Consider the following 14,447-nt stretch of genomic DNA (forward strand, 5'->3'; position numbering starts at 1 on the left):
TACTTGTTACACTGACTGCCTAAAATTGATAGACATCAAAAGCTGTGTTTCTTCAATGCTGCGAGTCCTTTACTGCAGCTCGCATCAAAGCTTGTTCTAGCACTGTGAATAAGCCTTCAAATGAGCTTTGAAGCATTTGGCTAATGAAGATAATATACCCCTGTACACTTCAGAATATATTCATCTGCTTTTTTTTCAGCAGTCACTTCATTAATAAATACAATGATACCATACATGCATTTCCGGTCATTCTCCATACTTTTCTGGTACAAATTGGTCTTTGTCTCATTTATTCATAAGGTATCATTTCAGAACTGTACAGTACATGAGGTTTTTGGCAAACTCTAGCCTGGTCTTCCTGGTTTTTAAGGCTTAGTGACTTAAGTATTGTGTCATTTACACTGTTTTTTACTTATTTTGTTTACTGAATTTGAAAAAACCACCTGAGGGTATTCTTGTTCTGTTCAATTATTACTTTTGTGAAGGCCTTTTGTTGTTGTAACACTCTTGCTCTTTCTATTATGAATGCACCAAAACATTGATTCGGCAATATTTGTGCTCTCTATCTGAAAGGGTTTTTATAGATTTTTTTAGACTATTGATGACCCGCTTTAATGGCAGTGACAGCTCTTTCAAGTTCTAATTCAAATTTCATTTGTCACGTACACATTCATACAGAGTACAACATGTAGTAGAATGCTTTTTTATGACTGTCCAACATGTAAACACGAAAAATAGAAATAGAACATAAGGATACCAATAAAGATAAAAGACATAAAATAAGTAAAATGTATAAGTATATTAAAAGTGTAGTATAACTAAAAGTTTGAAAATAAGGTTAAAATTAATATTTTTTATATATATATATATATATATATGAACTTTTAATTCATGTGTATATATATATATATATATATATATATATATATATATATATATATATATATATATACACATGAATTGCACAGAAATGGATGGATGTGTATGACAGATTTTGACAGAAGTATAGATTAAAGTAATGCAGTGGGATTTGTCCTTAAAGTGTCTATATGCTGGTATAGGTGACATAAAGTGACACTGTGCTGTGCCAGTCCTGAGTTAAAGTGACAGTCCCGAGTTAAAGTAAAATATACAATAGTGCAAAAATAATTGGGCAGCGACGGAAAAGTGAGACAGACTTTATATTGAGAGTCAACAACAACAGATTCTAATGCAAATGCTACACTTGAGATCAGCTGTAGACCTTTTATTTATTTACTTGTGTTATTGGATGTTTGGACTGGAGGCAGTGGCTGGTAGGTATATGAGAGATGGACAGAACTGCCACCCACCTGCTGCCACTTACCTAGCTGTAGTGCCATTTGTAGATTAGGGATCCCCCTTAAGTAATCTTCATTCAGACTGAAGAGGTTTACAGTGGACTTTAAGCATCTTCAAATAGGACTTCAATGGGTTCAATGTTCCACACACAATGCTTCATCGACATTTTTACACCATACAATTATTCATCGTTCTTTCAGTATTGTGAGGAAGCACGTTATAAATACAGCAGATGTGGAATCCATACTCAGGATTTTTTCACCACTTAACTATAGTTGTAGGCTGTTAAGCAAATTACACAAAAAATGTTTTATCATGGTAGTTCACATAATTAGCCAGGTAATCTTTCATTACAATGCAATGACTACCATGAATTGATTTATTGAATACTTATGATTGGCCAGAAAATGTCGATAAAATTTCTATAACAGCAAGAATCTGACATAAATGCCTGCTGCAAAGCAAATGATATGCGACTCTTTTAAAATAAAGGAATGAAGGGTATCAAATCCTTTTAGGAGGAAGAAGGAGTTCCAAGTCCTTCTACCAGGTGTTTTGAAGACACGGAAAGAAACCAAAGAATCTGGAAGACGCCTGTGCAGATGTATGAAAACTCCACACAGTCAAAACTCTAAGCCCATCTTTTTAACTCCCACAACCTTTAATGTGTTTTAAATTAAATGGTATATATTTACCTAAATTTCGCGTTGCGGCAATTCAATAATTGCTTATATAGTTAATGAATGAATGAAATCATTGTTTTCAATAGTGTCTTTACTACATGCTCTTGAATGTGACAGTTTCGGATTTATTAAAAATGGTTTGTATTGATCCTGCATGCATTCCAAGCTATTCAGCTAGTTGATGTCCTTAAATAGATATATTTATAAAAGGATGTGCTTTATATATGTGCTAGTTTAAACTATGTGAGTTTACTGAAGTGCAACGCTGAACTGCAGATGTTAAAGAGGATATGCCTGACTCACAGTGTTATGTAACACTTCTGTTTCTTGCTGTCTCACACAAACTCTGTTCTACATAACTGGATTTTTGGATAGGATGGATGAAGCAGGAGTAATGATGTTCTACAGTACTGTAACTTCAAGAATTGTGTGCAGATAATAAAGCTAAATCTAGTTTCACACTGTTCCTAAGCAATTTAATGCACAATAGCTAAATAAATCCATATATAATTAGTTTTTTATATAAATTATAAATATAATTTAATTATTTATCAAATGTTTTTTGTTTTTTTTACATTTTCAGGAAAATGAAGGTTATTATCACCAACAACAATAACATCAGGTCATTATCATGAACACCACACACATTACTGTGTCACATCTATGTTTGCTCTCAATAAGTATTACAGAACTAACTGTAACTCAGATGACTCCACTTTCTACAATAATAATAACATTACAGAGATTGCTACATTATTACTATTGCCCTTTCTTCCACTTTTACACATCTTCGGGATATTGACGTTCCGTTCCGCATATAGGATGCAGCTCATATCCAGTTTCAGCTCTCTGCAGGAACTGTAGGTATGCATCTGCAAATCTGCTGACAAAAACACTCCTTTTATCTGCTCTTCTTTCTCACTCCAGATTCCCTGTCACACCCCCCTCCCCCATGTCACATTCACATGCTGGATCTGCAGAGTGGCTGTTTTCTTCTGTCATCTTCCTTCCTTGCTCTGTCTTGTGTGTTTATAGAGAATGCTTATATTGTCAATACGTGTTATGACAAAGAGCAGCTAAGTAACTTGCATTTCTGTTTACATTTCTATCCCAGGAATTCAATATTCTGTTATGCTCAGTGCTTTTTTGTTCAATGTTGTGTTTAGAAAAAGTGTCCTGCTGGTCAGACTGATTCTCCCTACAGCTCCTACTTCAGACACAAAGGACCTACCTCACTGTCTCTCTCTGTCTCACCTTCCTCTCTCCCCCTCCCACTTCCTTTCATGGAGCTTTGAAAGCTTTAGAGCTATTTTCTGTCGTGTGTCTCCTCCATTTGTGTTCTGAAGGCTGAAAACTGAACTCCAGCGTGCAGACAATATATTTGTACAATTAAGACTGTGTAGATTTTTTTCTGTCATTCTTTTTCCCTCCTCTGGCGTCTCTCCTCCCACTCCATTCACAGATGCCCTATTTGCATATGAACGCCAGAGCGCTTGTGTTAATGAAACATTGGTGCGGTTGTTGCTATGAGAACAAAAGAAGACATGATGTCATGCTTTTTTTCTTCCTCCCTCTATCTCTAGCTGAGCTTCTAGCATTAGCTACTAATGTTCCTGCCTCGTTGGGGTATATCACTTATGAAATGATAACAAAAAAGTTGCAAAACAAAGAAAGCCTCAATGCGATGATTATTGATCTGAAAGGGAAAAACACACATAAGGACTCACTCAAACAGCAGCTGACAGTCAGGTGGGAATAAGTGGAGTGCTTTGTTATACAGATAAGGACACGTTTGTTTGCTGTTGCTATTACAGACATTTTATCCACAGAAAACACAAATCCATGGTTCTAGTAGGATGTAGTGTATGATGTAGTACCATCACTGGTGTGTAAGAACTCTAGTTCCCAGCAACCACTGCAGCTTACAGATGTGACTGATACAAACTCTGATTCCCATAACATACATATACTTCAGTTTTGATTCTCCCTGTTAGTGATTGAGCACACACACACACACACACACACACAGCATTTAAAGGACCCTCATTCATTAAATTGTGAAGTAAACTCTCACTATGACTTTGTTCTCTAATACTACTACTATACTACTCCTATAGTCTGTTGGTACTGAACTTTGCCCGAATTCGAGTTTGTTTGCTATTGACATTACAAATTCTGAACTGTACTTGCATCTGCCTGTTTTACATCTACAATTTTACATAGAAGCCATTTATATGGAACAGTGTAACTCCCAATGGCTTATATAGATTATTCTGTTCTGGCACTGAGGTGGTGGAAAGAACTTCACATAGATGTCAGAACAGCTGAGTCACTGCCTATCTTCAAACGGTGGGTGAGGACCTACCTTTTCCTGAAACACTTAAACTAGCACTTATTTTCCTGTTTGTTTCATGTCTTTATGTTTTAAAAAAAAAGTGTGCTCTTCCTTCCTCCCAACAGAGTTTAGTCTGATGTGTCCTAAGTTTGCAACCTAGTGATCCAGTGCTGATTTATTCATTGTTAGAGACTTAAAGCACTTTTGCACATCGCTCTGCTTAAGGGCGTCTGCTAAGTCCTCTAAATATAAATGTGATACAACAATAATTATATATATATATTTTTACAAAACATTGTGTATAATATACATCAAACTATGAAGTACATTCATAAAACAATTTACACTGTTAAGTTGACTGACATCAGTGACTATAATTTATGCAAAATACTTAAATAGACATCCAAGAAATGCAAATTAACAGATAAATCAATTATGTTTAAACCTTGGTTTCAATTTGGCCTACCTATTAGCTAGCTTCCCATATCACATGACAGGAGGATGAGCACTAGTACATGTGAAACCAGCCATTTCTCACTGTTAGTCACACTTAGTCACACATCACTTACATCACTATCAGACACCTATGAATGCTTCTTGGCACTGTGACTGACATGAGAGAACACTGCCAAATTTGCTTTCTTGACAATTTAGGACTCCTTGCTGCAGTTAGTGGTGGCATTGTTGGGAAATCCACAAGCTCATTAAGATAGAGCTTTTGCCTTTCTGTTGTAGCATTTTGGAGGTTGCTTAGATGTTGATTGGTTCTAGCTTTCTAACAGGGTGTTAAACTAAAAATTCCTCTGTGAGGAAAAGATGAAGAACCCATTAGATTTATATTGTTAGATTCAACCCAGAAGCAAAAATTGTCTTGATTTTCACTGTATTAAATGGAGTAAACTGCTGGATGTATTGGTCTATAGATGGGCAAAATCACTCAGATTTGATTAATACTTTTCTTCTGTAGATACTTAATTACAACTGAAATATACAGCTTTTCATTATTTGTGCTTATAGAAAGTAGCTCAAGATATTTAATAGCGCTCTGTATATTACTGGTGTAAATTACTTTGCAAATGGCACATTTCTATGTTCAAGTTCAAGTTTATTTCTATAGCCCTTTTCACAATTAACATTGTCTCAAAGCAGCTTTACAGAACTTAGGAATTAACACATTTTTATGTATCGTAAGGGATCAGAAGCTCATATTTCTTTCTTAGTCAGAAAGGAAGATAGACCCCAACAATGGCTGTGTCAGCAGATCAGACCAATAGACTTCATTTGTTACAGCAGAAGAGCTGTGGTGTTTATGCCATGTCTGTGAGAAGGTCCTGTGCTGTCTCTTTATCTAGTATAAATCCACTGCTAGACACGATTTACACAATCACAGGTGGCTTTAATCTTAATTCACCAGACCTACAGTATCTTCTGCTGCAACATTCTTCTGCAGACTGTGGCCTTGACCATTGCATCTCAGAACTTTTTAAAACCTAGATTGCTGCACAGTCAGGCTCTGTTTTGGGGTTCTTCTAATGTGTTTTCTGTGCACTGTAACTATATGTATATTCTATTTTGTTGAAAGGTTTTAGGTTTCAGTGCCTTTAACCTGGTAGACAATATTTTTTATGGTATTTTATATTTCTGCTCTTTTTGTGCTTCAATTCAATTTCATTTCATTGATCCCTTTCCCCTACATTTCACCTACTTCAGGACTAATGAAAACCCACATTTAGTTATTTCGTCTAAAATATAGCACCAATTGGGTCATTATAAAAACTCACAACTTTCTTGTTTGCTTGTTTGTTTTTTGTTAAGTCAGATTTTGTAATGTAACAGTAAGTCTCACTAAAACAAGCCATATTTAAACCGAGAGTGCATGTGCTATTTTAGTCTATTTTCCTGACACACTGCACTAGTGTAGGAGTTCAGCAATAACAATGGACAAATGTATCTGTCCATCCATAGTCCCTCTACTAGTTTCTTGGCAACACTGAAACTAACACCGAAACATACTTGAAACATACTTGAAAACTATAAATACAAAATGCATAAATACAAATATGAATTTATAAGCATAACAACCAATAACAAAGAGAAAACAAAATGCCACAGCTTGGGGCCACAGAAAATGTAAATGTTTATTTGGGGTCATGTGCCCAGAAAATTGACATTAAGTCCACTTGAAGTATTTTCTGCATAGAAAACCCAAAGGAGATGTCAGAGTGAGGACCCTTGCATCACATGATAAATCTGAAATCTCAGCTCGGTACTCATGGTAATGACCCAGATAGATAATGAGATATGGCCTAGTGCCATCCCATAATTACCACTTTCATCTGGCCCACATACAATTATGGCAATGAACTCACAGAGTCTGCCTTCTAGCACAGGCAGGAGAAAGACCAAAACTTGCCAGCCACTTTTGGTTTAAAATTGAGATTCTGCAAAACTGTTGGATATGTGTTTATATGGGATTGGGCCATATTTTTAGTTCCAATTTTACAAAAAGCTTAAATGTGACTGTTTACTCTAAGGCTACATTGGCTTGGCTCACAATAGACTTGTTGTTGCCATTTCTATCCCTTATGTGTCTAAATCACATTTGGCTGAGCATCATCTGCTATCTGGCAGAGCTGCTGATGGTCTCAACAGTTTTGTTTTCTCACACAGAAGACAGATAAACGCTACCTTTGGTTCAAATCTTCAGCTAATTATCAAGGCCTTGAGCTGGTTCAAATGTGCTAAAACAGGAAAAAGACTCTCTCTAGAGCTTCCTCTTAGTTCTGAATTGATGTTTTGTGCTTTAGCTCACAAAGCTTGGCACTCATTATCATCTGGATCAATTTCTTGCTGTATTGTACTTTTTAAATATTTCCTTATTTATCACACAATGTGCACACTATGTCTTGACTGCAAAAATGAAATTCTTAGGTGTTTTCTGTATTTCTATTTCCAGTTTCTTTTATTTAATCTGTATTTAGGCTAGTGACTATAAATAGCTGCTATATATAATGTATTATAAAAATGGTACTTGAGCAAGCTCAGGAAAATTGGGTTTTAATGAAACACAGGCACACAAATCTAAAATGATAGGCAGATTCAAGATCTGTATCAGGCATAGGGTCAGGTGATCAACAAACAGGATGAACTAGTTTTGCAGGCAAACAGTGCAAAAAATGTCTAAATAAGACATAAATAAGTTACAATAAGACTAAATAAGACGCTCCGCTTCAAAGTCCCGCCGAGGGCGCCGCTCCGCTCCAGAGTCCCGCCAAGCACCCAATCATTGCTGATTACGTTGCTCCACCCCGAACTCCAAGGTGTTCGCCTGGCCCCTGGGTTTTGCTGACGACGTGGTCCAGACCTCCGCAGAGGGCGTCGCTCCGCCTCAGACCTCCGCAGAGGGCGTCGCTCCACCTCAGACCTCCGCAGAGGGCGTCGCTTCGCCTCAGACCTCCGCAGAGGGTGTCGCTCCGCCTCAGACCTCCGCAGAGGGCGTCACTCTGCATCAGACCTCCACAGACGGTGTCGCTCTGCCTCAGACCTCCGCAGACGGTGTCTCTCTGCCTCAGACCTCCGCAGAAGGTGTTGCTCTGCCTCAGACCTCCGCAAACGGTGTCGCTCCGCCTCATCACATCGGCCAGAAAGTGCTTGGGGCACTCACCTGGAGGCTCGCTTCACGCTTCGTTGGGTCTTTCCTGACCTCCAAGGTATTCTACCCGGTGGCAGTTTGCCTCAAGCCCCGCTGTGTCTGCCGCTGGCACTTTACTTTCCTCGTGCCCCAGGATTATCGTGCCTCTCCAGTATTTCCCTCCACCCTTTAAAGTCTCTAGCATCATGTAATATTTGGTTTGCTTATTCAGATGGGGCATTCCTTCACATTACAAACCAAAGGATAAATTACATTTCCCCCAACTGCGACTGCCAAATAATTCTCCCACATGATTTAAACTCAAAAACGAATGTATTTTTTAAATGTACAAGTGTATGCTTTGCAAGTGAATTAATTAAGTCTAATTATTTTAAAGGTTGCAGTTTGTGTGTGTGTGTGTGTGTGTGTGTGTGTGTGTGTGTGTGTGTGTGTGTGTGTGTGTGTGTGTGTGGGGGTGTAAGCACAGTTGTGTATAGTCTGGCGTTGGGTGACTGAGAGTACATGTGTGATGTGGTGATTATAGTCCATGGAGGCCATATTTGGTCTGCTGGGAGTTCACTGAGTGCTGTGACCGACCTGATATTTATGTACAGTACAGACCAAAAGTTTGGACACACATTCTCATTCAAAGAGTTTTCTTTATTTTCATGACTATGAAAATTGTAGATTCACACTGAAGGCATCAAAACTATGAATTAACACATGTGGAATTATATATGGAATTATATACATAACAAAAAAAGTGTGAAACAACTGAAAAATGTCATATTCTAGGTTCTTCAAAGTAGCCACCTTTTGCTTTGATTACTGCTTTGCACACTCTTGGCATTCTCTTGATGAGCTTCAAGAGGTAGTCACCTGAAATGGTCTTCCAACAGTCTTGAAGGAGTTCCCCGAGAGATGCTTGGCACTTGTTGACACTTTTGCCTTCACTCTGCGGTCCAGCTCACCCCTAAACCATCTCGATTGGGTTCAGGTCCGGTGACTGTGGAGGCCAGGTCATCTGGCGCAGCACCCCATCACTCTCCTTCTTGGTCAAATAGCCCTTGATGCCTTCAGTGTGACTCTACAATTTTGATAGTCATGAAAATAAAGAAAACTCTTTGAATCAGAAGATTTGTCCAAACCTTTGGTCTGTACTCTATATAGATAAAAAATACTCTGCATATGCGTCCTGTACATTAAACCAGTATACATTGGTGTAATTAGTAATAGCAATTATTTCATACAATTACTATAATGCCATATAGTAAAGGTCACTGTCTATATATGATGTAGCATTACAATTTACCACCAATAGAACTAAGAGCCCCAAATATGTTCCAGAATGGCAATGTGTGCACAAAGATCCATAAACACATGGTTTGTCAATTTTGTAGTGTAAGAAATGGAGCCCTGACCTCAACCTCACTGACTACATTTGGAAAGAACTAGATTTCCTTGTCTGAAATCAGTGTCACCCCACTAACACTTTTATGGCTGAATGTTAAAAAAAAAAAAAAGAACTGCATATATAATAAAAATATAAAAAATATGTAGTGTAAATCCTTCCCAGAAGAGTGAACAACAGCATAGGAGCTCTGGAATGACTGTTGCACATAAAACAAGCACATATGAACACATGCCACACAAAAGCACATATTGTCAAATGCTGATATAAATTTGGCCAAATAAGGTCTATTGGTTCTTGTTTATTGTTGATATTTGCTCATCTTTAGTAACTGTTGTATCCCAGTCAGGGTCATGATGGTTCTGGAGCCCATTACAGGAACTCAGGACAAGGTAGGACCAATGAACACCATGCACTCATATGTTCACACATGCACACAATTAAGAGTAGCCAGTCCTTCTGTTGTATTATTGGGAGCAGGGACAAAACGAGTTGATGCCAGGAAGACTGTAATAACATAAATAATGTCTTATATTTTATATTTAATAAAGAAAACTTTCAAATGTTGAACTAATTCAAGACCAACATTACATTTATATCTGTTTACATTTGCATTTAAACAAATTAGTCCCTGTTATCACTTACTTAACAGCAGCTATAATCAAAATCCAGCTCATCTTTGTTTCATAATAACATGTAACTATAAAGTCCTGAACATTCTCCCATGGCAGAAAACCTAATGACCATTGTAAAACACTGACACCTCTGAATCCTTAAATAAATATTAAAAAATAAGCATGTTTTATATAATATTTATATATATATTTTATATAATAAAAAATATTATTATGAGAGTTTAGATCATGTTGAGTATCTACAGAATGGTTATTCTGAATGAGTTTAAACGGTGGCTTTGTTTAACCTTTAAGAAGGTTGAAACCCAGCAACAGGTTAAACAAAGCCACTTGGACTCCACTGGGTAAGATGGCTGCACATGGTAACATAGTGCCAAGGCATTTATGTTCGGCATTGTAATGGCAGCAAACTGTGTCTGCAATGGTTTTTCAGTGTTCATCATTCATAGCAAGCATCTTGTTAGAAGTGTCTCTTATCTGCCACCAGTGCCTGCCAAAATTTAATGCCAATGTACTGAGTACTTCAAAGAGCCATTGATGAAGAGCAAACACAAAGGCTTACGTTTTTAAGGGTTTCCTGTCTATTTATGAAGGCATGAAGTACCTCTCTGAAACCTGTTTGAAAGTCACTGGTGGGGCAATCGCATTCATTAGTAGTGCATGGGCCTTCTGCATGTTCTACCTTAGGCTGCTGAAGTGAGGGAAAGAAAGAAGCAGTGGAGGAACGTGTCAGATGATATTGATCAGTAAAAACTGCACAGCGGCAAGGAAGATATATGCTGCCATGCAAGCTCGTGCCTCCTGTTTCCATTTTCGCTCTGCTCATATCATTGCATAGCCTTTTGCTCATTACTTTTTTTTTTCGGTTATATCACATTGGCTTCTCCTCCATTGCTGTGTCATGCAATAAGTTGGGTTGCATTCTGTCAGAGAAGTGTGCTAGAGGACACAGATGGCTCATGATCCTGTGTAAACAGATTACAAACTGCAGTGGGGTGCTGCCTCATACAGTTAGTCCTGATTCATAAATGATTCAGGCATTCTTGACCGCCTGGTGCGTGCAAGTGTCAGTTTGCTTCTGCCAATTTCAGCAGGATTCTTTACTTACTTACACAAATACATCCGCTCTATACATTCCTAATCATCCATCGTAAATTTGAGAAAGACATCTAAGTCTGAGTGTGTGTGTGTGTGTGTGTGTGTGTGTGTGTGTGTGTGTGTGTGTGCCATTCAGTGAAAAATGAGGAGCCACTGCAGTTATGCTGCAATGCTGCAGTCTCCTACAATGCACCTTTGCACGGCTCGCAGGGAGCATGCTCAGTACTTGAACTTTAAAATCACCCTCTTTCTGTGTCCTCTGTCCCCATCCTCTTTCCTCTGGCTGACTGTTCTGATAAATTTATATATATTCTTTGCCAGTTACATACACACACACACACACACACACACACACACACACACACACACACACACACACAGGCCTGTATTACTAGTGCTCATCAGACTGGTGCCAATAAATAGCTACATTACTACTCTATATACATAATAATAACAACAACAGCGGCATTGTATCAATAGTATCTGGGTACTTATATATCTCATTCATACAACTGAGCAACAATAGGGTTAAAGGCCTTGCTCACTTGCCCAGTAGTGGCAGTTTGTTGTTGTAGGATTTGAACTCATGACCTTCAGAGCCATAACCACTAAGCTACCACTTCCCCATGCTAGTGCTAGTTATCCCAAATGATTGGTGATACTTAAACACATAAGGTTGTTTGAATAAAATAAAGTGTTTCTTATCAAATAATAAATAGTCATGGAATTAGAGAGTATACATGAATCACATTGAGCAATAATGAGTAAATGATAAACTTCCAAGTGGGATTTTTCAGGCTTGTTTTCCTCTTTGCTCTCCTTCCTTTTACGTGTCTGACCACTGTGGTGTCTTTCTGGATCTCTGTACCACCTTCGCCCTTCAAATGGCATTTAAAATGAAAAGCACTCTTGAAGACGAGGGATGTGGTGCACCCAGCCACATGCTGCTCTTCCTCTTCAAAGCCTGCACTAGCTATTCCCTCTGCACTGATCTTCTCTTCCACATCATCTATTCTCTTCTGTCTTTCGATACTATCAAGTTGTCAACTTTGAGTGCTGAGCTTTTTCAAGGCAATGGTGCAGCACAGCCTGTGTGAGACCGACTGGAATATAGCACACTGTATAATTGTACTGTATATCACCTGTAAAGAATGAAACAGCAGTCGGACAGAACTGGATGTCTATAGCATACAGGAAAACAGTAATCTTCATACGACTAGTCAATAGCTTGTCTCTTGGAGCTGGTGTGCTTTATATTCAGACTATAAATCCTATGCTGTGCTGCAGGGAGCTGTGTGAGTTTGTAGCAGTGTTGTCTGAGCTGCACTGCCAGCCTCATTTATTTATGAGGCCGAGTCGTGCTCAGAGGGAGGGAGTAAAAACATTTCTGCAGCCAGTTCTCTGTATATCTCACAAAAGGTCATACATGGTAACACCACAGACACAGGTGCAGTCTTTTTGGAAAACATTTAGATCGGTCTAGTAGTGTAAGGATGACACAGTCATTAAGTGTCAGAAATTAGTCATTCATGTTTAATAGTGATGTCTTTTTAAAGTCTTGCCAACTAGGTGATCTAATACTGAAAGCTTTGTTCCTGACAGTTTCATCCAAACTCTTAGGTCCTGCTGATTTTCTGTCTCCTGGTTGATTGGGTTGGGTGGCCAGGGTCGTGCCATGGTCCTCTGTCTTCTCAGCCTTGTTGCCAGGCGACCTGCTGCCTGTGGCCATGCCTGCATTAAACAAGCTGTCAGACTTCTTTTGTAACGGCTGCCCTGTTACCACGGCAACATGCTCAGCACCTCAGTCACCGTCATTAAGATTTTTCCTACTTTCAGAAAGCACCGGAAACCGAATTTCATCATGTTGATGCGGTTCCTGCACCTTTGGACTGGATCCTAGACCTGTTTATGTTCTGAGTCCCGAAACAGGATTAATGCTTATTTCCTGTACCATAAATAATCTCATGATTAGACTGGATCCACCTTCACCCTAGCAGTAACAACAAACAAACATAACACGTGAGACAGAAGAAGGCCTTGATAAAATTTAGTGTGGAGGCAAACATGTTTGGAGGACAGATGAAATATCACTATTATCTCTCCTGAGGTCCAGCTCTGATATTGACTCCTGCTCTGCATCAATCACTGGACAAGGTTTTTGGTTCATACACTTTACCGCCGCATCTGTGAAAGTCTGTAAATGCGAGAAATAAAATAAAAACGTGGACTGAATGGACATGCTGCCATGACTAAATAACTTATGTGGCAAGGATTAAAAAGGAATGAACAATGTTTTTCTCAGTAAATCAGGGAAGTTTATCTACTTTCTTCGCACAGTTGAGACCACCTACCTCAAGTTCAAAATAAATGCTTATAAGTGTATTGCACAACACAAAAGGAAACAGGAAAACACATGATTATTAAAGCTATTCTGATCAGTGGCAAATATTATCTATAACAAACTGAAACCTTAGAATACTGATCTCATTGAAAAAAAATGCTACTGGACAATTGGAGTGAAAAGAAAAATTGATTGTTGCAAATTATTTTTTATTTAATATAGCACTATTAAAATATATACATACAAAATGATCTACATTATTTCTTGCCAAAATTACATTAACTGTGTGATGTCCTGCTTACTTATAACTGTGTAGTCAGTCATTTAGGGACATTAGATATGACAGGGGCACTGGATATGACAATCTTACAAAAAAATTAACTAACCCAGAACCTCTGTACAGATGAAACTGAATTTTATTCTGCACCTTTTTCTGACCCAAGAGGTGATTAATCATTTATACTGTTTAATATTTTTTATTGTCTGATGTCATGTTTTGGCAGGCAGATGGAAATCCACAGACATACATAAAAAAGAAATGCACAGATAGTAACTAATGTTCAGGTCTGGATCTGAGCACACACAGTATCATCCTTTTAAGTAACAAAATACACCATATTTGTATTAGTAATGTGGCAATTTCAACCAAAAGCTCACACAAATGCACGTGCCAAACTGTGTGCTACCACCACCCTCAGTTATTTAAATAATAAGTGTGATTTGCCAAAATATATCATGTATAATATTGAATTTTCACGAATCATGACATGTGTTCAAATATTGCCTAAAAGAACATTGTTCTAACAAGAAATAAGAAAGCATTTTTTAAGAAAACTAACAGTGGACAAGAGGGGGGAATGAATATTAGGATATTCTTGATTCTCCTACTAATACTTGAGCTGTTGTTGTTACAGAAGCACAAATAATACTAATAATATTATACAAAATAATACATTATATCTTATTAATCAGAATTCTACAGATATGTTTCAT

The sequence above is a fragment of the Silurus meridionalis genome, chromosome 23 (assembly GCF_014805685.1).
Source record: "Silurus meridionalis isolate SWU-2019-XX chromosome 23, ASM1480568v1, whole genome shotgun sequence".
Taxonomy (NCBI): domain Eukaryota; kingdom Metazoa; phylum Chordata; class Actinopteri; order Siluriformes; family Siluridae; genus Silurus; species Silurus meridionalis.